The sequence below is a fragment of the Salvelinus sp. IW2-2015 genome, linkage group LG6.1 (assembly GCF_002910315.2).
Source record: "Salvelinus sp. IW2-2015 linkage group LG6.1, ASM291031v2, whole genome shotgun sequence".
Taxonomy (NCBI): Eukaryota; Metazoa; Chordata; class Actinopteri; order Salmoniformes; family Salmonidae; genus Salvelinus; species Salvelinus sp. IW2-2015.
The window spans coordinates 344535-371425 of NC_036845.1; the positions used below are offsets into that span (position 1 = coordinate 344535).

A 26891-nucleotide genomic window follows, 5' to 3' on the forward strand; every position below is an offset into this window, starting at 1 on the left:
ATTCTCCATTCAGGCTGCAAAGGCATTGATTTCCTCCATTTGATTTAGTGGCGAGAAGGCAGAAAAAAAACAGGAAAATATGTGCTTTCTTTATGAAACACTATTTTCCACCACCATGCTAAGTGGCTAAGAARGTTAGTCCCAGATGTTGCATATTGCGTTCAGCCAATCAGGTTGCAGAAGTCTGTATASCCCACCCATAGCAGCGTTGGCGGATGTTTCTGGTTTTCAGGGAKACAGTATTTTTAAACTAACTTCTGTTTCCCCTGAAAAACATAAGTGGGGACTCCGCTCAGTCTTCTTTCTATGCCTGCTATGTTAGTTTACCCCTGGCTGAACTGGYAGGGCAACATCAGGGAAGAGCGCGCTTGTTTGAAATGGAAAAGCGTTGCAGTAGCTTTTGATAAAGAACATCAAGATGAAGATTGTGGAGATTGTGACAGCCGGCTAAATGGCATCCCTTGAGAATGCAAGAACAAGATGTATGTCAGGAGAAGTGCAGTATTATCATAAGGAGATGTATATTTGGAATATGGAGGGAAAAGAGAGGCAGAGTAGAGAGAGAGGAAGGAAGAGGCTGAGCTTGAGTTGGTTAAAAATGGCAGAAAAAAATTGAGATAATTTGTTAAAGAAGAATTGTAGAAAGTATAAGCAGATTGAGCTGAAGACAGGAGGAGAAATGGAAGTGAACGAGGTTGACGTATCGGAGGTGGTAGGTGTGGTGAAGTTCTGAGCCCGAGGGTCAGGATAAAGAGGAGTGACAGTAGGAGTGAAGTATTGGGAAAAACTGGACCCCTGCCTTTTGGCTGATCCATTTGTGGTTTCAGGTTGGTTAAAACAGAGATGGGTGCTGTGGAATCGGTGAGGGTAACCAGAAGTGGTCTTGTGATAATTGTTTGTGTTTCTGCTGGTCAGAGGGAGAAGGCACTCCACGTTAAACAAATGGGGGCAAGAAATGTGAATTGTTTTGCTCTCAACAAAATGGCACCATTGAAAGGYTTGATTACTGGGTTAACAGTAAATGTAAAAGTTGACCAACTGAAGGGGAAGATTCCCGGTGTTTGTGATACTCGTCATTTGGTGCGACGCAGACAGCGTGGCAAGTGGTGAAACAGAAGAGTCATTGTCTGTTCTTTTGAGTTTTGATGTTGAGTCTTTGCCCAACAAAGTGATGTGAGGATATTTAAGTTATCCTGTACAAAATTTTGTGCCAAATACATTACGTTGTTACAGGTGTCAAGCTTTTGGGCATGTGGCAGCAGTTGTGTTGGAGGGAGGTTCCTAGTTGTGAGAAGTGTGCAGAAGGGCATGAGACAAAGGAATGTGGAGCATTGGGGAATGTAGTGGTATGTGTTAGTTGTAGGGGTGCCGATGGGGCTGAGGATCAAAAATGTCCAGTGCAAGAGAGGCAGGTTGAGGTTTCCAGGGTTAGAGTAGTGCAGAAGTTGCCATATGCTGAGGCAGTGAAGAAAGTAGAGTAAGGTGGGTCAAGGGGAGGGATCTTGAGAGGAGTGGTGTGAGTTGTAGATATGTACCAGGGCAGAGGATATGCCAACAAGTGATATACGTTTCAGGAAGATTGGATTTTGGGCATTTATAGCAATGGTTATCAACTGTACTGCAGGGATGGAACCTAAGTCGCAGAAAATTGAGGTTGTGGTGGCAGCTGCAGAGAGGTATTTGGGTGTGCGGGCTTGACATCAGAAGAATTACAGGATGTGTTAAGGTTGTTGGCCTGAGGTAGGACRAAATAGATTTAAATAGTGGAGTAGGGTGGTGTTAATTTTTATTCATTTTTTGTAGTGTTAGATGGTAGGATATTTGTTTATTTATTTTTTCAAGCAAAGTATAAGGGAGTTGTACTCCAGTCTAGTAGGTGGCGGTAATGCAAGTGTATTGGATGCCAACCGCCGTTAAACGTCATCGAAGAAGAGCGCAACATCANCAACTGTACTGCAGGGATGGAACCTAAGTCGCAGAAAATTGAGGTTGTGGTGGCAGCTGCAGAGAGGTATTTGGGTGTGCGGGCTTGACATCAGAAGAATTACAGGATGTGTTAAGGTTGTTGGCCTGAGGTAGGACCAAATAGATTTAAATAGTGGAGTAGGGTGGTGTTAATTTTTATTCATTTTTTGTAGTGTTAGATGGTAGGATATTTGTTTATTTATTTTTTCAAGCAAAGTATAAGGGAGTTGTACTCCAGTCTAGTAGGTGGCGGTAATGCAAGTGTATTGGATGCCAACCGCCGTTAAACGTCATCGAAGAAGAGCGCAACATCATGAACTAGCATTAGCAACTCTATTATGGTGGTGGAAAATGGTGTTTCATAAAGAAAGTATGCATATTATCTCTGTCCCCCCCGCCTCCTCGCCATTAAATCGATGCCTTTGCAGCATGAATTAGAATGTTTTATGTACGAACCGGTCTAAGGGAGATACACAAAGTCATAAACCAGCCTATTTCTACAATTTATCTTCTTACATTTTTATTTTAAATCTAACCAGAACCACACTGCTAACCGTATGTCTAACCATTACCCCAAATTAAGACCAAATTGCACATTTTGGTTTTCATATATTTATACGATATGGCCAATTCTGACTTTGCCGCAGGCCATCTACTAGCTAGTGGATGACATTCTAATTCAGGCTCCATACCAAAGATTTGTTATATCTGTTCCGATACCGGCATATCCAAAATGGCTACCGCCGTTCCAGTTGATTCGGGATTGACTGCTCCGACAGGTATCTATAATAACTAATTTAGGTTTCCGTGAAGTAGTTTGCACGAAAATGCAATCTAATTAACGTAGCTACAGATTCAGCACAGCCTGTAGCTGAATATGGTCATTTTGTCTGAATTCAACTGACTCAATTTCTCCTTCTGTCTGAGCTAGCTAACGTTATCACAGTTGCTGTTAGCCAGTTTGCTAACGTCAACAATCGGATCGGATGGATTGCGTTATAGCTAGCTAGGCATCTAACGTTACACGCTTGAAATTGGGTCATGTACTTTATGGTGTTTGTAGTAAGGGCTTGGGATGGGATAGCCGCACACCCGATAATGTGATTATTTTCAATCAGATGTAGCTAGTTAATGTTAGCTCACRCTGAATGGGGCAAATTCTCCAACTCCAGCAATGTTAACTACAGTAGTTGGCTAATTTACTGCTTCTGTTAACTATTTGCCATGCTCGAAACCAGTGGTCCTTTGTTGATATTTTGTCATATTTGCCGCATGTCGTAGTAGGACAAAACACCTGTTAATTGATGTTAGCTGGCTAACTCGCTAGCCAACCCAACAAACTGAGGCCAGCCAGCAATGTTGGCTAGCTAACTAGGTGTGTGTTGAATATTTACTTGTAATGCCAACACAATTGTTTTCTTGGATAGAATGTGGTGGTCATGTCTATGTTGTTTACACAGTAATGTTGTTCTGCAGCTTTTGGACTCATGACAAACAGGCAGTCACTAATCAATTAGGCTAAGTAACGTTAGTTTAGGGTGGAGTGGATACAGATTTCGCTTCCACGGGAGATATTTTTWAAAATTTAACTAGGAAAGTCAGATAAGAACAAATTCTTATTTACAATGACGGCCTAGGAACAGTGGGTTAACTGCCTTGTTCAGGGGCAGAACGACCGAGTTTTACCTTGTCGGCTCGAGGGATTCGATCTAGCACCCTTTCGGGTTACTGGCCCAACGCTCTAACCACTAGGCTACCTGCCACACCGGCTACCTGATAATAACATATCTGAAATACCCATGTGGGAGAAAGCTCCTCTCCTGTCATCATTCACAGAGCAGTTACAGAGAACTTCACTGGAAGTCACAGAGAGAAAGAGGAATTCACGGGAGGTCCTGACTAGAGCTGGGCGATAAGTACATATCGAGTTAAATTGCCCGAATTGTTGCGAGAACGATACGTTTTAAACATAATGTTCGCCACAGTAAAAAAAAAAAATCATCCTTATACTACTATCTGTTTGATGGTTGTAGTTATCACACCATTAACAATCGCCCAAATTAGGCAACTTATTTCATTTCAAACTTCACATTTTCTAGTATAGGCTATGGATCGAAATAAAAATATCAGCAAAATGCCTGCGATAATGATATCAGTGTTGGTAATTTTGGTTTATTTCCCCAGTTCTAGTCCTGACTGATTTGTTTTTGGTTGTGGTCACATATATCCTCAGAAATCAGTTCATATCAGAGGTTATTTTTTTATTTTTTTTCATACCTTTATTTAACCAGGTAGGCTAGTTGAGAACAAGTTCTCATTTGCAACTGCGACCTGGCAAGATAAAGCATAGCAATTCGACACATAAACAACAACACGAGTACACATGTAATAACAAAACATACACTAGAACAAAGAAAACAAAAACTCTATAACAGTGAGTGCAAATGAGGTAAGATAAGGAGTTTAAGGTAAAAATAGGCCATGGTGGCGAAGTAATTACAATTAAGCAATTAAACACTGGAATGGTAGATGTGCAGAAGATGAATGTGCAAGTAGAGATACTGTGGTGCAAAGGAGCAAGATAAATAAGTACAGTATGGGGATGAGGTAGGTAGACAGATGGGCTATGTACAGGTACAGTGATCTGTGAGCTGCTCTGACAGCTGGTGCTTAAAGCTAGTGAGGGAGATATGAATCTCCAGCTTCAGTGATTTTGAGGTTTGTTCCAGTCATTGGCAGCAGAGAACTGGAAGGAAAGACAGACCAAAGGAGGAATTGGCTTTGGGGGACCAGTGAGATATACCTGCTGGAGCGTGTGCTACGAGTGGGCTGCTATGGTGACCAGTGAGCTGAGATAAGGCGGGGCTTTACTAGCAGAGACTTGTAGATAACCTGTAGCCAGTGGTTTTGGCGACGAGTATGAAGCGAAGACCAACCAACGAAGCGTACAGGTCGCAATGGTGGGTAGTGTATGGGGCTTTGGTGACAAACGGATGGCACTGTGATAGACTGCATCCAGTTTGTTGAGTAGAGTGTTGGAGGCTATTTTATAGATGACATCACCGAAGTCGAGGATCGGTAGGATGGTCAGTTTTACGAGGGTATGTTTGGCAGCATGAGTGAAGGATGCTTTGTTGCGATATAGGAAGCCGATTCTAGATTTAATTTTGGATTGGAGATGCTTAATGTGAGTCTGGAAGGAGAGTTTACAATCTAACCAGACACCAGGTATTTGATAGTCCACGTATTCTAAGTCAGAGCCGTCCAGAGCAGGTGCGGGCAGTGATCGGTTGAATAGCATCATTTAGTTTTACTTGCATTTTAAGAGCAGTTGGAGCCATAGAAGGAGAGTTGTATGGCATTGAAGCTTGTCTGGAGGTTAGTGAACACAGTGTTCAAAGAGGGCCAGAAGATACAGAAATGGGGTCATCTGCGTAGAGGTGTGTCAGAGAATCACCAGCAGCAAGAGCAACATCATTGATGTATACAGAGAAAGAGAGTCGGCCCAAGGAATTGAACCCTGTGGCACCCCCATAGAGACTGCCAAGGTCCAGACAACAGGCCCTCCGATTTGACACACTGACTCTATCAGAGAAGTAGTTGGTAAACCAGGCGAGGCAATCATTTGAGAAACAAAGGCTGTCGAGTCTGCCAATAAGAATGTGGTGATTGACAGAGTCGAAAGCCTTGGCCAGGTTGAAATACGGCTGCACAGTAATGTCTCAGAAGGTACGGTGGGATTCGAAATGGTCGGTAATAGAGGTCGACCGATTTAATCGGATGGCCGATTTTAATTAGGGCCGATTTCAAGTTTTCATAACAATCGAAATCGGTAATTTTGGATGCCATTTTTGCTGATTTAAAATTTTTTTACAACTTTATTTAACTAGGCAAGTCAGTTAAGAACACATTCTTAATTTCAATGACGGCCTAGGAACGGTTTGTTAACTGCCTTGTTCAGGGCAGAACGACAGATTTTTACCTTGTCAGCTCAGGATTCAATCTTGCAACCTTACGGTTAACTAGTCCAACGCTCTAACCACCTGCCTCACGGGGCACGCCTGTTACGCGAATGCAGTAAGAAGCCAAGGTAAGTTGCTAGCTACCATTAACGATCATAAAAACAATCAATCAATCACTAGTTATATCTACACATGGTTGATGATATTACTAGTTTATCTAGCGTGTCTTGCGTTGCATATAATCGATGCAGTGCGCATTCGCAAAAAAGGACTGTCGTTGCTCAAACGTGTACCTAACCATAAACATCAATGCCTTTCTTAAAATCAATACACAGAAGTATATATTTTTAAACCTGCATATTAGCTAAAGGAAATCCAGTTTAGCAGGCAATATTAACCAGGTGAAATGTTGTCACTTCTCTTGCATTATTGCACGCAGAGTCAGGGTATATGCAACAGTTTGGGCTGCCTGGCTCATTGCGAACTAATTTGCCAGAATTTTACGTAATTATGACATAACATTGAAGGTTGTGCAATATAACAGGAAATTTAGACTCATGGATCCACCCGTTAGATAAAATACGGAACGGCTCCGTATTTCACTGAAAGAATAAACGTTTTGTTTTCAAGATGATAGTTCCGGATTCGACCATAAATGGAACAGGTGCCAGTTCTTGTTATTATGTTATAATTAAGTCTATGATTTTATAGAGCAGTCTGACTGAGTAAATGGTAGGCAGCAGCAGGCTCGTACGCATTCATTCAAACAGCACTTTTGTGCGTTTTGCCAGTAGCTCTTCGCAATGCTTCAAGCATTGCGCTGTTTATGACTTCAAGCCTATCAACTCCCGAGATTAGGCTGGTGTAACCGATGTGAAATGGCTAGCTTGTTAGCGGGGTGCGCACTAATAGCGTTTCAAACGTCACTCGCTCTGAGACTTGGAGTAGTTATTCCCCTTGCTCTGCATGGGTAACGCTGCTTCGAGGATGGTGGTCTCAATTATAGTGGATTTATGATGTGATGATGTGAACAGTGACGCTGGGTCAGGACAGGAGAGTCTTCTCCACCTTTCTAAGCCTGTTATCGTACAGGCTCTTATCAGCTTGACTACGGTGTTTGTTACAGTTGATCTTTCCTTGGTACTGTGGTAGCTAGCCAGTTTGAGTCAGGTCATGAGAATAGACAGGTCTGTTTTGGTCCCACAATAACAAGCCTGATTGCTTTATGGGGATCTAAGTCTGACTACAGGACTGCGAACTAGGCCAATGAACACACACATACAAATGATACAGGGTGTTCTCACTATATACAGTACCAGTCAAAAGTTTGGACACATATTCATTGCAGGGTTTTTCTTTATTTTTACTATTTTCAACATTGTATAATAATAGTGAAGACATCAAAACTATGAAATAACACATATGGAATCATGTAGTTACCAAAAAAGTTACCAAAATATATTTTATATTTGAGATTCTTCAAAGTAGGCACAATTTGCATTGATGACAGCTTTGCACACTCTTGGCATTCTCTCAACCAGCTTCATGAGGAATGTTTTTTGAAGGAGTTCCCACATATGCTGAGCACTTGTTGGCTGCTTTTCCTTCACTCTATGGTCCAACTCATCCCAAACCATCTCAATTGGGTTGAGGTCGGCTGATTTGGAGGCCAGGTCATCTGATGCAGCACTCCATCACTCTCCTTGGTCAAATAGCCCTTACACAGCCTGGAGGTGTGTTTTGGGTCATTGTTCTGTTGAAAAACAAATTATCGTCCCACTAAGCCAAACCAGATGTGATGGCGTATCGCTGCAGAATGCTGTGGTAGCCATTCTGGTTAGGTGTGCCTTTTATTCTAAATAAATCACTGACAGTGTCACCAGCAAAGCACCATCACACTTCTCCCATGCTTCACGGTGGGAACCACATATGCAGAGATCATCCATTCACCTACTCTGCGTCTCACAAAGACATGCCGGTTGGAACCAAACATTTCACATTTGGACTCATCAGACCAACTCATCAGACCAAAGGACAGATTTCTACCGGTCTAATGTCCATTTGTTGTTTTTCTTGGCTCAAGCAAGTCTCTTCTTCTTATTGGTGTCCTTTTAGTAGTGATTTGTTTGCAGCAATTAGACCATGAAGCCTGATTCACGCTGAATTCTCCGCTGAACAGTTGATGTTGAGATGTCTGTTACTTAAACTCTGTGAAGCATTTATTTGGGCTGCAATTTCTGAGGCTGGTAACTCTAATGAACTTATCCTGAACTTGAACTTATGCTGGGGGCAGCAGGTAGCCTAGTGGTTAGAGCGCTGGGCCAGTAACTGGAAGGTTGCTAGATCGAATCCSCGAGCTGACAAGGTAAAAATCTGTCGTCCTGCCCCTGAACRCACTGTTCTTAGGCCATCATTGTAAATAAGAATTTGTTCTTAACTGACTTGCCTAGTTAAACAAAGGTAAAATAAAAATCCTCTGCAGCAGAGGTAACTCTGGGTCTTCCTTTCCTGTAGTGGTCCTCATGTGAGCCAGTTTCATCATAGTGCTTGATGGTTTTTGTGAACCTGCACTTGAAACTGATTTGGCTCAAATGCATTAAGAAGGAAAGAACTTCCACAAATTAACTTTTAACAAGGCACACCTGTTAATTGAATTGCATTCCAGGTGACTACCTCATGAAGCTGGTTGAAAGAATGCCAATAGTGCCAAAGCTGTCATCAAGGCAAAGGTGGCTACTTTGAAGAATCTGAAATATATGAAATATTTAGATTTGTTTAGCTTTTTTGGTTACTACATGATTCCATATGTGTTAATCATAGTTTTGATGTCTTCACTATATTCTACAATGTGGAAAAAAGTAAAAATAAAAACCCTGGAATGAGTAGTTGTCCATACTTTTGACTGGTACTGTATAAGTTCATAAATTAGGCCAATAACCAGCACATTTACTCTACTCTGTCAGACAAAAATAGGGGAGTGTCCCATATTATGCTCTACATGCAGGCTACAGTACAGGCTGCTAGCAGGCAAACAGCCAACATGTGTTTTGAACTGCGCTGGCACTGGGAGTATGTTTAGTATGCACGCACCCTCATTGTAACTGTGGAAATGTTTGGATACAATGTCGAACTAGGATGTTATTGAAATCCTATTGTAAAAAAACAGCTTTTCTTAAATTGAGCACTGCTTGTTTCTAGATCTCTGTAGCATGTGGTCCATTTAGGCTAATTTAGAGGTGAGCAATGTGATTGAAGCCTAATTCGGTTGCATGCATGCCTTGTTCATGTGTAACTGGTTGTGGTTGTTCTGTATCTTCTTCCATAGACATTAGGACTCTGTTCTGGAGGAGAGCCTTGCAGAGAGGTACTTGCATGGGGTTGCAGTGTGTGTTTGTGTGTGAGGGAGCGGCTGAGCGTGTGCTTCGTTCCTGTGAGTGCCTCTTACAGGCATTACAGGGCCTTGTGGCATTTGAGCAAGCTGAGAGCAAGCAAAGGACGAGTGGACCAAATATAGGCTGTTAACTGTTGTTTTCTATTGTGCATGTTTGCTTTCTATTGTGTGTGCAATGCATTTTGCAGTGAAATCGCTACAACATGGTTAGCAAGACAAAAGTGCCTCTCTACTCCTGAATGAACTAATCCTTGTGGTGTTTGCTCAAGCAATGTGGATTGGTTTAATTGATGAGGAAATCAATCTCACAATTTGAATAGGCCTAGCCTAATATCACAGACAAATAGCCTTTAGGCTGTTTCCTGTTTCGCTATCAGTACCACACCTTTCCATGATAATTTTCAGTAGGTCTCCCTCCTCTCTCCTCACTGTCCTCAACATAACTCTGACCTGCCCACACTATTACAAATAACAGCAGACAAGTTTTTTGCCAACTGGTTGTAAATTCACTATGTTGAAACTCAAAAATAGCAGTTGCTATTGGTTACAGGCCTGAAGTCTCCCTGGAGCGGGTGAGAAGGCGAATCTCACACACGCACACCATTTTTAAATGGCGAATCCTTTTGTGAGGAGCACATATTTCAAGCATTGTCATAACGATGTGAAAACATTGAGAAAATACCAGACATATTTTGCTTCTAGATTTTTCACACACGTGTTTGTTGTGTTTCTCTATGTTGGCATGTTTGTCGCACAAATTGGCAATGTTTTACATAGGCTATGGGATGTTATCTCTTGGGCTGGATAAAGTTGGGGCTGGGCCTGAGGTCTGCAGGGTCAAATTTATTCTTAGAGAGGATTGGTAATGAGAACATCCCTACCAAAAAGGAAGAGGCAACTCGGTGAGTCACAGGGAAAGTCCCAAGCTAAGTTTGGGTGATGGAAAAAGTTTAGTCATTGCCTGTGGTAGAGGATCCAGTCGTCTAGACACAGTATCAGACTGGGGTTATGTCTGCCAGAGACCTGTGGTAGAGGACCCAGTGTCTAGACACAGTATCAGACTGGGGTTATGTCTGCCAGAGACCTGTGGTAGAGGACCCAGTGGTCTAGACACAGTATCAGACTGGGGTTATGTCTGCCAGAGACCTGTGGTAGAGGACCCAGTGGTCTAGACACAGTATCAGACTGGGGTTATGTCTGCCAGAGACCTGTGGTAGAGGACCCAGGTGCTAGACACAGTATCAGACTGGGGTTATGTCTGCCAGAGACCTGTGGTAGAGGACCCAGTGGTCTAGACACAGTATCAGACTGGGGTTATGTCTGCCAGAGACCTGTGGTAGAGGACCCAGGGGTCTAGACACAGTATCAGACTGGGGTTTGTCTGCCAGAGACCTGTGGTAGAGGACCCAGTGGTCTAGACACAGTATGCACTGGGGTTATGTCTGCCAGAGACCTGTGGTAGAGGACCAGTGGTCTAGACACAGTATCAGACTGGGGTTATGTCTGCCAGAGACCTGTGGTAGAGGACCCAGTGGTCTAGACACAGTATCAGATGGGGTTATGTCGCCAGAGACCTGTGGTAGAGGACCCAGTGGTCTAGACACAGTATCAGACTGGAGTTATGTCTGCCAGAGACCTGTGGTAGAGGACCCAGTGGTCTAGACACAGAATCAGACTGGGGTTATGTCTGCCAGAGACCTGTGGTAGAGGACCCAGTGGTCTAGACACAGTATCAGACGGGGTTATGTCTGCCAGGACCTGGGTAGGACCCAGGGTCTAGACACATGTTCAATGACGACGGTTACTGTTTGCAGAGACTCGCGTATGTCCCTGTGTCGATGCCAAGAGTTTCGTAATTTCCTCCCACCACCTGATATTTCATTACCGTGTTCCCCATTAAACCTAATACCAGCTATGTCCACTCATCGCTCTGTATTTTTGTGTGTGTGTGGTGTTATGCAGCGAGGGGACAGTTAACTTGTTGCCCTTGCTGCTCTATGCTCTCTCACAGTATCTGTCTGTGGTAGACTGTCTGAGAGGGAATGCTGTAATACTACTATACTGTCTGGAGATGGAGAGGCACTAAGTAACAGATAGGCAGTCGGTAAGGGTAGTAACTACATTAGCTACAGACATTGCGGAGTTTAGAATTTAGTGAAAAACGTCATACAAATGCAATGCATCCTGAGCAGTGACTGAAGTACAGGGGTCCCCTGGATTGTTTTAGGCTTGAGGCAAAGGCCCAACCACAACAGCATCCAGGMCAGGCTGACATGGAAGCAGCATTAGAGYGAAAAGTGGGGTWAATCTAGAGCAGAATGTGAATMGGAGCAGCAGTTAGCCTAGGCCATTCCTGTGGCTGTGTAGGTCTAACCATGGCTCGGKATCTGTGGAAAATTACACGMTTGATGGCTGTTTTTGTAATTAACTAAGAGTGGTTMTCAAGCATTTACTGTGACAAATTTCTTCTCAAGTCAAAATTACGCTGAAGTTTATTAGGTTTTGTGCATGGAGTGGAAAGACTGCAATGAAGCAATTCGGTCAGACACTAGGGTTGGGCGATTGTACGATTGCATCATTGATGATGACATCTCGATGTCAAACGATAGTTTAACATATTTGAATTTTACTACACCGCTGGAGTCTTAGCTCACAACAGTGCAGTGAGCACACAGCAGGGCGGCATGCCAAATGGCCTACACKCTAATTGCCGTAGCCTACATTTTCAATACATGTGGTGGTTAGATTATTAACATAATACAAGAGAACAATGTAGAAAGAGCGGAGAGCACCAAAGCAGAGCAAAATGTCAGACCGCGCCTAACGTGTTTTTTATTTCCTATCCCCTCTCCAATGTAGGATGAACAATAAATAGTGTCGTTAAATCCCTCTTTGCAAACCAAACAGCCAATAATATAGGCCTACACACAGGCTACTGTCAATAAATTGCAGTAAACGTTACTTTGACAAGTTAAACTAATATTTATAATATTGTCGAAGTGTTTGTTAATGTCCTTGAATTGTGCAACGGACAATCGGGTATAAGCTCCTACAGCAGCACTTTCAATAAGCGGGAACCAAAATAAATGAATGATGAGTCTGTCGGAATTGTCTCACAAACAACTTTCTTTTGAATAGCTTACAAATTGTGCATTTATATAATAGTCAACATCAATCAGATTAAATAAATTATTATTTAGCCTTTAACATTCTTTATAACACTTGAATGAACATTGGTTTAGGCTTAAAACGAATAGGCCTTTTATCCTTTAGGCTAAAAATCCTAAATATACAATCAGATAAAACAAATGATTATTTATAACAWGGAACACCAGCATGTTCACCCCCGGAGTATCGAACTCAGCAGGATGACGGAGGTTTGTAGTRTGTCCATCCTTTGCCCTGATAATCTTTTAGCATATTCTGCAAGTGCRTTGGGTAAGATCTGCTGGCTCACCTGTATCATATGGCCTGAAATTGAGCAAAAAACTGCCAAACAGGCGAAGACGTGCTTTTCCCCCCACTAAAAGTCAGCCATAGTTTTTTTCTGATTTAGCATCGTCAGGCTACACTATAGTTACTAAGTGAAATCCACTTTTTGAAACTGGTGGAAAGTAGCCTAATGGAAGAAAGAATGTCACAAATGTGCTTTTCCAGATGATCAAGATGAAATAACAATACACTTGATACGGCTGTAATATTTGTTTTTAAAAGGTCTACTAATATAATTGACATCTGAGTATTTTTATGGACAAGAGAATAATAGACCTTCCAGTCCTTCTGTAGCCAAGAACAAGGTAAACATAAGTAAGCCTTGTTTTGAACAATGATTTAATGAACTTGTTTGTGGCTTTTGTAACAATTTGAATAAGAACAATGACGACATGCACCAAATCACAGTTCTGGTATAACCAATGTGTCTTTTTATATTGCGTTCTTCCTGCCAATTGACCCCTCCGTGCGCAATGTATATGAACGACGTTTGGATGGAGACGATGTGTCATTCCAGACATCGCACAACCAATCAGACACTTTAATGCGGGTTCCTTCCTCCATAAACTACTATACTATATGACAATTTCATCACTACAGTTGGCTAGCATGACTCCAGCTCTGTGATATTAGCTAGGTTCTGTCGGTAACTATAAGATTCTAAGAGGACTGAGTTGCACATGGAACATGGAGGAGCCTAACAAAAATAGGCCCATCACTATACTCTGAATGTTTTTCCTTTTTCTCTCTCCTCTCAAGGGTCCAGTGCGTCTCGGAAAATGGCATCTCCAGAGGTAAGACAGACCCCATCCCTGACTCACAAAACCACTAATTACAGCACTCTGCTGATGATGCTGGAGCACTGTTGATGAAACGTGTTTTCCACTACCTTTAGGTTTAGGGAACAGTGTGTGTATTTACACAACATTTATAGACCCTGGTGAAGATGTGTTTGTATATCACCTCTCTGTCTAGGGAGAGGACACAGGATATGTGGAAAGGGAGGGGAACTGGTTTTGATGGTTTCTGTGTGTCAATGGCAGATTTTACCTTTAAGCTGTGTGTCATAAACCAAACAATGGAGAGAACAGGATGACGCGGAAACTTGTTTTAATGGAGTCAAACATACAACTCTATAGTGCATTTCTTAGTTTAATACCTTTTATTTTCCCCATGCTCTCTTCCATCTCTTCCCCCTTTTCTCTTTCATCCTGTCTCTCTCTCTCTATCTCAGATGCCTGGATCCAGTAGAGTATGAAGAAGACCATTGGACACAGAGGAGTTGAGACGAACACTGGAGAGACCACCTATAAGAAGGTCAGCATGGGGTCAACACACACACGCACACACCATGTGTGCTAAAATTACCCGTAGCCTGAACCCTTCCTCGTCACACCCAATGATGACTCGCAGAATGTAATGTACACAAGCATTTGGAGAGTCATAATTATTATAACATGAGAATTCTTCAGACAAATAAATTTATCAATCTCTCTTGACAAGTCTCCATTTCTCTCTTCCACTTCCCCTCCAGACCACGTCGTCAGCCCTGAAAGGAGCAATTCAGTGGGCATCACTCACACTGTGGGCAGCCTGAGTCAGAAGGCTGAGAGGGATGTTCTCATGCAGGACTTTGTGGTGGTCGAGAGCATCTTCTTCCCCAGGTTAGACGTGTGTGTGGTGTGTGTGTCACTGGCGTAGCACACTACCCGGAGCACCTGCATGAGAGGTATGGGGCCCCCCGACTCCCACAAAATATAGGTTGGGCCCCCCAGATACTATATGAACATGTCATAAACCATTAAGGAAATGTTTATAATTACAGGAAATTGGCTTTAAAACTGAAACTGTTTCTCAGCCTCATGGCAAAATGTGTAAAACAGCATGAGATTAGCTAGGAAACTGAAACATGTTCTCTCAGCTTCATGGCAAAATGTAAAACAGCATGAGATTAGCTAGGAAAACTGAAACATGTTCTCTCAGCTTCATGGCAAAATGTAAACAGCATGAGATAAGCTAGGAAAAACTGAAACATGTTCTCTCAGCTTCATGGCAAAATGTAAAACAGCATGAGATTAGCTAGGAAAACTGAAACATGTCTCTCAGCTTCATGGCAAAATGTAAAAGAGCATGAGATTAGCTAGGAAACTGAAACATGTTTCTCAGCTTCATGGCAAAATGTAAAACAGCATGAGATTAGCTAGGAAAACTGAAACATGTTCTCTCAGCTTCATGGCAAAATGTAAAACAGCATGAGATTAGCTGGAAAACTGAAACATGTTCTCTCAGCTTCATGGCAAAATGTAAAACAGAATGAGATTAGCTAGGAAAACTGAAACATGTTCTCTCAGCTTCATGGCAAAATGTAAAACAGCATGAGATTAGCTAGGAAACTGAAACATGTTCTCTCAGCTTCATGGCAAAATGTAAAACAGAATGAGATTAGCTAGGAAAACTGAAAACATGTTCTTCAGCTTCATGGCAAAATGTAAAACAGCATGAGTTAGCTAGGAAAACTGAACATGTTCTCTCAGCCTCATGGCAAAATGTAAAACAGCATGAGATAGCTAGGAAAACTGAAACATGTTCTCTCAGCTTCATGGCAAAATGTAAAACAGCATGAGATTAGCTAGGAAACTGAAACATTGTTCTCTCAGCTTCATGCAAAATGTAAAACAGCATGAGATTAGCTAGGAAAACTGAACATGTTCTCTCAGCCTCATGGCAAATGAAACAGCATGAGATTAGCTAGGAAAACTGAACATGTTCTCTCAGCTTCATGGCAAATGTAAAACAGCATGAGATTAGCTAGGAAAACTGAAACATTTTCTCTCAGCCTCATGGCAAAATGTAAAACAGCATGAGATTAGCTAGGAAACAGTTTTTCCTGAACCGCCTACACCACTGTCTGTGCCCATCTTGCATTTATGCTTGAGGAAGTCTTCCTGTATTCAGCACTCATTAACAGCATTCTCTCTGTCTCAGTGAAGGCAGTAACCTGACCCTGCGCACCACTACAGTGATTTCAGTTTAAGACCTACGCCCAATCGCCTTCCGCTACTTCAGAGAATCTTTGGCATCCGCCAGACGACTACCTGGTAGTAGACTACAAAATTCACTAATTGAATCTGTTGATTGTTGTATTCTCTATGTTAATTGATTGTGTCTGTTGTAGTTCTTGGTCAGGATGCTAACTAACTCCTCTCCTACAGTACTCTCGTGTTAACGATGGCCTGATAGAGCTGTCTAACTCCGGGCCAGTGGCTCTCTCTTCTACGTGTCCAGTGATGATGAGTTCATTATCAAGACGGTGCAGCACAAAAGAGCTGAGTTTCCAGAACTACTGCCAGATACTCATGGTGAGATATTGAAGGGGGGTGACTTCATGGAGAGATACAGTGAAGTCGTAAGTTTACATACACCTCAGCCAAATACATTTAACTCAGTTTTTCACAATTCCTGACATTTAATCCTAGTAAAAATTCCCTGTCTTAGGTCAGTTAGATCACCACTTTTATTTTAAGAATGTCAGAATAATAGTAGAGAAAGATTTATTTCAGCTTTTATTTCATTCATCACATTCCCAGTAGGTCAGAAGTTTACACACACTCACTTAGTAATTTGGTAGCGCATTGCCTTTATATTGTTTAATTGGGTAAAATGTTTCGGGTAGCCTTCCACAAGCTTCCCACAATAAGTTGGGTGAATTTTGGCCATTCCTCCTGACAGAGCTGGTGTAACTGAGTCAGGTTGTGCCTCCTTGCTCGCACACGCTTTTTCAGTTCTTGCCACAAATTTTCTATAGGATTGAGGTCAGGCTTTGTGATTCCCACTCCAATACCTTGACTTTGTTGTCCTTAAGTCATTTTGCATAACTTTGAAGTATGCTTGGGTCCTTGTCCAATTGGAAGACCCATTTGCGACAAGCTTTAACTTCCTGACTGATGTCTTGAAGATGTTGCTTCAATATATCCACATAATTTCCCTACCTCATAATGCCATCTATTTTTTGAAGTGCACCAGTCCCTCCTGCAGCAAAGCACCCCCACAACATGATGCTGCCACCCCGTGCCACGGTTGGATGGTGTTCTTCGGTTTGCAATCCTCCCCCTTTTTCCTCCAACATAACATGGTCATTGCAGCCAAAACAGTTCTATTTTTGTTTCATCAGACCAGAGACATTTCTCCAAAAGTACGATCTTTGTCCCATGTGCAGTTGCAAACGTAGTCTGGCTTTTTATGGCGGTTTTTGAGCAGTGGCTCCTTCCTTGCTGAGCGACCTTTCAGGTTATGTCGATATAGGACTCGTTTTACTGTGGATATAGATACTTTTGTACCCGTTTCCTCCAGCATCTTCACAAGGTATTTGCTGTTCTGGGATTGATTTTCACTTTTCGCACCAAAGTACGTTCATCTCTAGGAGACAGAACACTCTCCTTCCTGAGCGGTATGACGGCAGCGTGGTCCCATGGTGTTTTATACTAGAGGTCGACCGATTATTGATTTTTCAACGCCGAACCGATTATTGGAGGACCCAAAAAGCCGATACCGATTAATGGGCCATTATTTTTTATTTTTATTATTTTTTTTTTTTTTGTAATAATGACAATTACAACGATACTGAATTAACACTTATTTTAACTTAAGATAATACATAAATAAAATCAATTTAGCCTCAAATAATAATGAAACATGTTCAATTTGGTTTAAATAATGCAACAACACAGTGTTGGAGAAGAAAGTAAAAGTGCAATATGTGCCATGTAAGAAAGCTAACGTTTAAGTTCTTGGCTCAGAACATGAGAACATATGAAAGCTGGTGGTTCCTTTTAAAATGAGTCTTCAATATTCCCAGGTAAGAAGTTTAGGTTGTAGAATTATGACTATTTCTCTCTATAGCATTTGTATTTCATTAACCTTTGAGTATTGATGTTCTTATAGGCACTTTAGTATTGCCAGTGTAACAGTATAGCTTCCGTCCCTCTCCTCGCTCCTACCTGGGCTCGAACCAGAACACAATGACAAAAGCCACCTCGAAGCAGCGTTACCCATGCAGAGCAGGGAATAACTACTCCAAGTCTCAGAGCGAGTGAAGTTTTGAAACGCTATTAGCGCGCACCCCGCTAACTAGCTAGCCATTTCACATCGGTTACACCAGCCTAATCTCGGGAGTTTGATAGGCTTGAAGCACAGCGAAGAGCTTCTTGCAAAACGCACGAAAGTGCTGTTTGAATGAATGCTTACGAGCCTGCTGCTGCCTACCACCGCTCAGTCAAACTGCTCTATCAATCATAGATTTAGTATAACATAATAACACACAGAAAATACAAGCCTTAGTCATTAATATATGTCGAATCCGGAAACTATCATCTCGAAAACAAGACGTTTATTCTTTCAGTGAAATACGGAACCGTTCCGTATCTTATCTAACGGTGGCATCCATAAGTCTAAATATTCCTGTTACATTGCACAACCTTCAATGTTATGTCATAATTATGTAAAAATTCTGGCAAATTAGGCGGCCCAACTGTTGCATATACACTGACTCTGCGTGCAATGAACGCAAGAGAAGTGACAACAATTTCACCTGGTTAATATTGCCTGTAACCTGGATTTCTTTTAGCTAAATATGCAGGTTTAAAAAATAATACTTCTGTGTATTGATTTTAAGAAAGGCATTGATGTTTATGGTTAGGTACACATTGGAGCAACGATACGCACCGCATCGATTATATGCAACGCAGGACACGCTAGATAAACTAGTAATATCATCAACCATGTGTAGTTAACTAGTGATTATATTGGTTGAGTGATTGTTTTTTAAAAGATAAGTTTATGCTAGCTAGCAATACCTTGGCTTCTACTGCATTCGCGTACAAGGCAGGCTCCTCGTGGAGTGCAATGTAATCAGGTGGTTAGAGCGTTGGACTAGTTAACTGTAAGGTTGCAAGATTGAGTCGCCGAGCTGACAAGGTAAAAATCTGTCGTTCTGCCCTGAACGAGGCAGTTAACCCACCGTTCCTAGGCCGTCATTGAAATAAGAATGTGTTCTTAACTGACTTGCTAGTTAATAAAGATTAAATAAAGGTGTAAAAAAATCACGATTTCCGATCGTTATGAAAACTTGAAATCGGCCCTAATTAATCGGCCATTCCGATTAATCGTGTAGACCTCTAGTTTATACTTGCGTACTATTGTTTGTACAGATGAACGTGGTACCTTCAGGCATTTGGAAATTGCTCCCAAGGATGAACCAGACTGATTTATTTTGATTTTCCCATGATGTCAAGCAAAGAGGCACTGAGTTGGAAGGTAGGCCTTGAAATACATCCCACAGGTACACTCCACATTGACTCAAATTATGTCAATTAGCCTATCAGAAGCTTCTAAAGCCATGACATAATTTTCTGAATTTTCCAAGCTGTTTAAAGGCACTGTTAACTTAGTGTATGTAAACTTCTGACCCACTGGAATTGTGATCAGGTGAATTATAAGTGAAATAATCTGTCTGTAAATAATTGTTGGAAAAATGACTTGTCATGCACAAAGTAGATGTCCTAAACCGACTTGCCAAAACTATAGTTTGTTAACAAGGAAATTGTGGAGTGGTTGAAAAATAATGAACTAAGTGTATGTAAACTTCCGACTTCAACTGTATTGGAGGAGGGGGGAGGGGAGACTTCATGGAGAGATTTTGAAGGAGGAGGGAGGGAGAGACTTCATGGAGAGATATTGGGCTAGGAGGTGGGGGGAGACTTCATGGAGAGATATTGAAGAGGAGGAGGAGACTTCATCGTGGATATTGACGGAGGAGTGGGGGGGGCTTCGTGAGGAGATATTGAAGGGGGGGGGGACTTCATGAGGAGTACTTCATGGAGATATGTTGAAGGAGGCAAAGGAGAGTCCTTCATGGCGAGATGTTGAAGGAGGAGGAGATCCTTCATGGCGAGATGTTGAAGGAGGAGGAGATCCTTCATGGGCGAGATGTTGAGGAGGAGGAGGGGGGGATTCATGGCGAGATATTGAAGTAGGAGGGGGGAGATTCTTCGGTGGCCTGTGTGTTTTAGTCTTTATAATATACCTAGCTGTCTGTGGTGGCCTCTTCTTCTTCACTCTCCTCCTCTCCTTTCTACCCGTCCCTTCCCCTCTATAGAACCTGAATCAGAACAAACGGACCCTGCTCCCTAAGTTCTACGGTCTGTACTGCATCCAGGCGGGAGGGAAGAACATCCGCCTGGTGGTGATGAACAACCTGCTGCCCCGCGTGGTCCACATGCACCATAAGTACGACATGAAGGGTTCACCTATAAGAGACGGGCCTCAGCCAAGGAGGGGACAAGACTTTTCCCACCTTTAAAGACCTGGACTTCATCCAGGACCTGCCTGATGGACTGCTGCTGGAGACGGACAACTACAACGCCCTTAGCAAGACCATCCAGAGAGATTGCCTGGTGAGAGGGAGGGAGAGAGGGGTGTGTGTGTGTTCTGTGTGTGCTGTTTGGGTCTACTGTATAGTAACTCTTATGTGTTTGTGTGTGTGCTCCAGCTCCTGCAGAGTTTTAAAATCATGGACTACAGTCTACTGGTGGGGATCCATAACCTGGAGCAGGCTAATAGAGAGAGGGAGAGAGGTGGGGGCAGATGGGGGACAGTGGGGGGTCAGAGGGGGCGTGACCCCAGACCAGCGCCGACCCCAGGCCCAGAAAAGTCTTACTGCACAGCCATGGAGTCTATACAGGGAGAGGCCCGCGGGAAGGGAGCCCTGGAGTCTGAGGACCAGTGAGTCAATCAATACATCACACAATATTACCTTGGAAAAGTGCAAACTGTCAGTAAATCTGATTTGTTGATGGTGATTGGTTGGTGTGGCGTATGATGTCATTTCAGTATGGGCGGAATCCCAGCCAGGAACTCTAAAGGAGAGAGGTTGCTGGTCTTTATCGGCATCATCGACATTCTGCAGTCCTACAGGTAGGTCTTGTGTTTCTTTGTGTGTGTGCGTTCTTGTGTACAGACTACATACATTTCACATAGTAATATGATGACACAGTACTCAAAGTATTGGGAAAGTGACACATTTTTTGCTTTACTCCAGCATTTTGGATTTGAAATGATACACTGACCTGGTATGGATGAAAATACACTCAAATCAAAGCTTGACAGTCTGCACTTTAACCTCATAGTCATTGTATCATTTTAAATCCAAAACGTGCTGGGGTACAGAGCCAAAACAACAACAAATGTGTCACTGTCCCAATACTTTTGGACTCACTGTATATACCATTTAGCAGATGCTTTTATCCAAAGCGACTTAGTCATGCGTGCTTATATTTTACGTATGGATGGTCCCGGGAGTCGAACCCACTATCCTGGCGCCATGCTTTACCTACTGAGCTACGTTCACTGAGACTGTTTTTCAGGTTATCAGAAAGTTGGAACACTCGTGGAAGGCCCTGTCCATGATGGGGTAAGATACTACACACACACACACATTACCTGTAGTACATTATGAAAGAAGCCACAGATGCATGTGTCAGATCTGCCACTGCTATGTCAGGCCTATTCAGGTTATAACTGGTTTATTTCTTTTCCTCTGGTAGGATACAGTGTCGGTGCACAGACCAGGCTTCTACGCTGAGCGCTTCCAACAATTCATGTGTAACACAGTGTTCAAGAAGATCCCATGTAAGACTGCTGTGTGTGTGTGTGTGTGTCTTCTGTTTCAATATTTACTTTTATGATATAACGTGCTGTCGTTATTTTGTTTTCCCCACCCCTCAGTGAAGCTCTCCCCATCCAAGAAGTCTCGTGGTGGGGGTCCGGGGGGTCTGAGGAGAGCTCCTACCCTGGGAGGCCCCACCCCCCTCTCCCACGCTGCTGGACAGTCTGTAGTGGACTCCCGACTCGTCTACCAATCCCACTTCAACAGGGCTGACGCAGAGGGAGACAGCGGTGAGTGAACAGTTAACACAAACATTGATTGTATGTTTGATCAGAGGTCAAGGTGGACCAGAGCTACAWGAAGTGSCTATGGACAAGGGATTAGGGGTGGACTTGGAATTGTGCCATTAGTTCCCCTCTTTACTCCCTCTTTCTGTTCAGGCATGCAGTCGGGCAGGCCAGACCTGGTGCCAAGGACCCCTCCCCTGGCGGGAGGGTCAGGGGATGCAGAGGCCAACTTTTCCACGTCCTCATTAGGAAGCACAGGACTCACCTCCTCCTCTCCTCTGCTACAGTAACACATCCCTCCATCCCCTCTCCTCCACAAAGTCAGTCCTCCTCTTCAAGTCATCCAGTTCTCATGTGTCTCTCGCCCTCTCTCTCTCTCTCGCTCTCTCTCTAGGTCAGTAGGGGTTGAGGTGCATAGAGCAGTAACAAGCACAGACCAAGACCACGGTGTCTCCCACAGGTACACAAATGAATTACAGCACTGACTCATGTATTCCCACTTACATGAACACACACACACCCTTATCAGTCTTCTCTCTCTGTCTCTCAGTATTGGTGCAGAAGTGGAAGCGTCAGGTGATCAGTCAGGTAATGAAGATGCCATCTCACTATCCGACATCGTCCCAGAGACTAACATCTGCTTTGTAAGTCTGGCCCAATCCTTTTCCTCCGACTCTTCTTAAGATCTTCACTATGGTGTTTCCCATGGCTCACTGGCCTCCCTCCCTGTGTGTCCCTCACAGTAACAACTGATCTGGAGTCATCTGAGGAAAAGGTGATTCTGGAACCAAGGAGGTTGGTGGAAGAGTGAGAGGGGGAGAGAAGTCTTGCATCTCCATCCTCACTCTTTTGATCCAGCCCTCCTTTTCTGCAGGGGAGGTTTGGAACATACTTCAGGCTGACTGAACGGAATGGGGGGATTGGGAAGTGAAAGAGAGGGAGAGTGTGACTGGGTGCCAGAGAGAGGAACAAAGAGGGAGAGAGGTGTGTGTGTATATATGTGTGAGGAGGTGGTGGCTGTCTAAAGGCTTGGTCAGCCAGACACACACGGGTATGCTGCTAGAAACCCTTCTCCAACTAAGTTACAGGAGTCTCTGTGTCACGGAACCCACTTACACTGTCCCACCTATCACAAAGCCTGAAGGGGAGAGGGATGTGGGCTTAGACACCCCTGCATCAACAGTGTGGAGGAGGAACACCATGCTCTATATCACTCTCTGTTCTGTTAATTTGTGCATTCCTTCTTGTGGACAGTCTAAGTGGGTTTAGTTTTCAGTGACTCTGAGCATAATATCTCATATGTTATCATTCTACATCTCTCCACCCCTTCCTCCCTCCACACAGCCAGGAGATGGGAGGGACACAGGAGAATCATCTCTATATGTAGTGTTTTTTTATAATTTTTATTATGACCACAGTTTTACTGATGTGGACAGAACATATGACTTCATCACACAGACCTTCTATTCTTTTAGATTATGGATGTATACAGTAGCTGACTGACTGGATTTGGGGGCAGGAATGTACAGGCCAGAGCTATACTGCCCTACCAAGAAAAAGGCAGTAACTGCTCATAGCGTGGAAKTGAGAAAAATGKCTTRTATTTACCTTAGTTTCACAGTTACCTAGTGGAGTTACTGCTAATATGACCCCCATTTTCTCAAACACAATACGAGGCAGGATACTTGCCCACGTGATTAAGTCATTTTTGCTACATTAAATACATGCTAACTCATTTTTGACCAAATGAGCGGTTACTGCCTTTTTTCTTGGTAGGGCAGTATGGGTAGGCTATACACCACAGGGGGTTGGTGACACCTTAATTGGGGAGGACGGGCTCGTGGWAATGTCTTGAGTGAAATGGTATACTGCTATACACCGTGTTACCGGCTGATGGGAAGGCTCTGTCTCCATGGTTATCCTGGAATCTTCCTCTCTGATGAGACCACATGTGCTATATTGATCTAGGAGTGAGAGACCAGAGCAAGAACATAGTAATGGCCGCTACCTCCATGCCCTTAAAATAGAGCGGGGTTCCCCAACTGGCGGCCTGCAGATGCATTTTTTTTTAAATTGGTGGACATTAAAGGTAAACACCAGCAAATCAGCTCCAAATGATTTCAATTMAAGAAATCTGTTCTAAAGTATTCCTATGCAAAATAGAGATGTGATTTGTAAGCCAGGTTTGAAATTGTTTGTCAAATATTATCTGTTTGGGCTTTCTTGCGGTCAATTTGCAGTCTACAAATTATTTGTAATTATGTTCCGGCCCCCTGACCATCCGCTCAAGAAAAAAAATCCCCCCACGGCTGAATCTAGTTGATGATCCTTCGAATGGAGGTTCACCAGAGAAGAGACAAAGAGGAGCAGTAAGAGGACAGGACAGTGACCTGACCACACTAACGCTAGCTGCCTGTCACTTAGTCTTCCTTTTTATATCTGTGCCTTTGTGTCTGTCTGGTGCTAGTCTTGCTGAGCTGTGTGTCTCATATTTTAATGTCCCGTTACACATACATTCAAACTCTTGTTTGAGTCTGTTTTTATATTCTCACTACCAATCAAAAGTATCTTTGAAAGAAAATTGACCAATCAACCGGGAGGGTTGAAAGGAATGAGCCAATCAAAATTCAGAGCGAGTGTTTAACGCACACTCTACACATGCCTTTTTCGGTCTTCGTATGGCAGTTCAGTTTCATCACATTCATTCACACCCAACCATTTAGACTGTTTTGTACACAAAGATTATATGTGTTCTTCAAGCAATGGTAATTCTACCACTGTCATTCAAGCACTTTGATACTTTTATGTACAATGACCTGACTTTCATTAATAAGCAACGAGGGATTTCTGCTGGCTACAGAAATGGCTGCTTCACCCCACTGAGTTTGAGACTCACCACATTGTGTGAATGACTTTGTTTACGTCTCTGTAGTACACCTCTTGTACATTAACGTTTCTATAAACATAGGTTTGTTATTTTTTTCCCATTTGCTCAGTCATTGTGTAGAATACTAACACAAGCGCCGGGTGGCCGCTCATACTATTTATCCTGTAGTAGGATATTTCAGACACAGGGATACATATCACTGCCTAGTGGTTATGCTAGATCTTGCATTTCACACCAACACAGTGTGATTTAAAGGGCCACCATGGCCTGATTGTGAGGACACATTTCTAAGTAGATGGGAGTGCACATGTGGTCCAAAGCAGAMGGGAAGAGATGGACAGACTGACAAACTGGGGATATCAGCCTGTGGTGGAAATGATTCATGTTCATCGATGCACCGTGAGACAATAGGGAATGTTTAAAGGGAATGGGGGAGTACAAGAACACAGCCATGCCCTGAAGAAACTAGAGGCTGGAAGTGGAGCTCTTTCTGATCAACTGTCATGACAAATTGGAAAAGCAATCAAAATGMTATGGACTTGAACATGGATGAACTCACTGCATATGGAAACTACATGGAGACCTATACTTCAGAACTTGAGTTTTGATGAACTTGATGTTTTCCTAACAGATCTGAGTTTAATGACCCTTCAAACAGAGTTGCAGCGCTCACCGTTTGAGAGGAGCTGTTCTGCATGATAACTATACATATTTTAAAGCACACAGGAAGGAAGGGCACAAGAGAGGGTGGTATTGGTTCCAAATGAGTTATTTACACAAATAACTTACTGCATGGTTTGATTCATTTCAAGTTCTTGCGTCTCTACTTTTCCTCGCGAACCCACCCTCTTTCTAAACGGCTCATATGGTATTCCTGGTTAATTTATTTCCAAACATGGCCCTCAATTAAAAGTTGTGGTCTTTTGAATGTTTTGACCTTTGACCCTGATAACCCTGCTCAGCTTCCCCATCATTTCAAAGAGCTCAGTTCAGTCTTGTGKWTTTTGTTTGAGAACAGTTGGCCACCAAAGAAAACACTCCAAGCCCCATGTTCCCAAGTTTTGAATCACATTTTCAATAGATGGTATTGTGTCTTATTATATAACTAGGGCCTTAGTGTGACAACAGGGTCTGGATTTGACTCCATGAACACTGATCATGACTTTTAACGTATGCTTAACTTTACAAACTAACATCTGACAGTCAGAACAATGTTTTAAAGCCTGTGTGCTTCTGTGTAGATGCTGGATTAAACGTGTTGCAGTGTCTGGTGACTTGACTTGACCACAACAGACACCTCACCCTTTGGTGCTCAAAGGGCGGTACACTTGCAACACAGACACTACAGAACATATGAACTAATGCAATATGAACAAGTCTGCCATCTTAAAGTTTCAAGAACTGTATTTATTGTATTTGTATTATGACCTTGTAGCCTGAAATGATTCATAAGTTGTACATGTACTGTAGATGATTGTACGTATAATAATGTATTATTCTGATAGGAAATGTCAGAGACTTAAGTAGTGTATTGCATATGGGAGGGGATTATTTGACAATTTCACTTTTTATATTTCATGTTTGATTTTGATAGTGATATATTCTCCATTGTTCTGGGGCACGGATGTCCCATGCTTTTCTACGTTGAATGTTTCACACAGCCTCCGAGCCAATGTTGCTGGTTACCGTCTATGCTTCAATTACTCTATTTTTACTCTGCCTGTATAAAATGTGTATATGTATATAGTAGTCACGAAAATGCCTTCTCATGCTGCCTGTTCCTTCTACCATCTTTCAGTGATGTGATGTTTTTCATATTGGCTCTCTGATTTTAGAATAAACTTATTTTCTAAATGTTGGTTCTTGTCCTTATTCCTGAACARGATACAACTGTTTWGGGATTGGAAGGGTAGGTCTACACTACAGTAGATCCACAAACTCACATCACTTTATTTMTGAGTGGGGGAGTCTTGTCCTTGACATGGCATTTTACAGTATATTGACTTTTAGGTTTTTGTTTGCAGGAGAGGCAAAGAAGGCCTTAAGCAGGGCCTTAAGCGTTCACTACTTTTTATCCTTAACCCGCCCTCTTTGTAAAAAGCTCATAATGTATTCCTGGTTAATGTTATTTCCAACCATGCCCCTCAAAAGTTGTGCTCTTTTGAATGTTTTGACCTTTGACCCTGATAACCCTGCTCAGCTTCCCTGCTCAGTAAACCAAACCAAAATGTGGATTGCAGTCTCT

General features: G+C 42.7%; 1 pseudogene; it reads left to right on the forward strand.

Moving 5' to 3' along the window:
• The first annotated feature begins 2692 nt into the window (after nucleotides 1-2692).
• LOC111964820 (phosphatidylinositol 4-phosphate 5-kinase type-1 alpha-like) lies at nucleotides 2693-26500 on the forward strand (annotated as a pseudogene).
• Nucleotides 26501-26891: the final 391 nt, after the last annotated feature.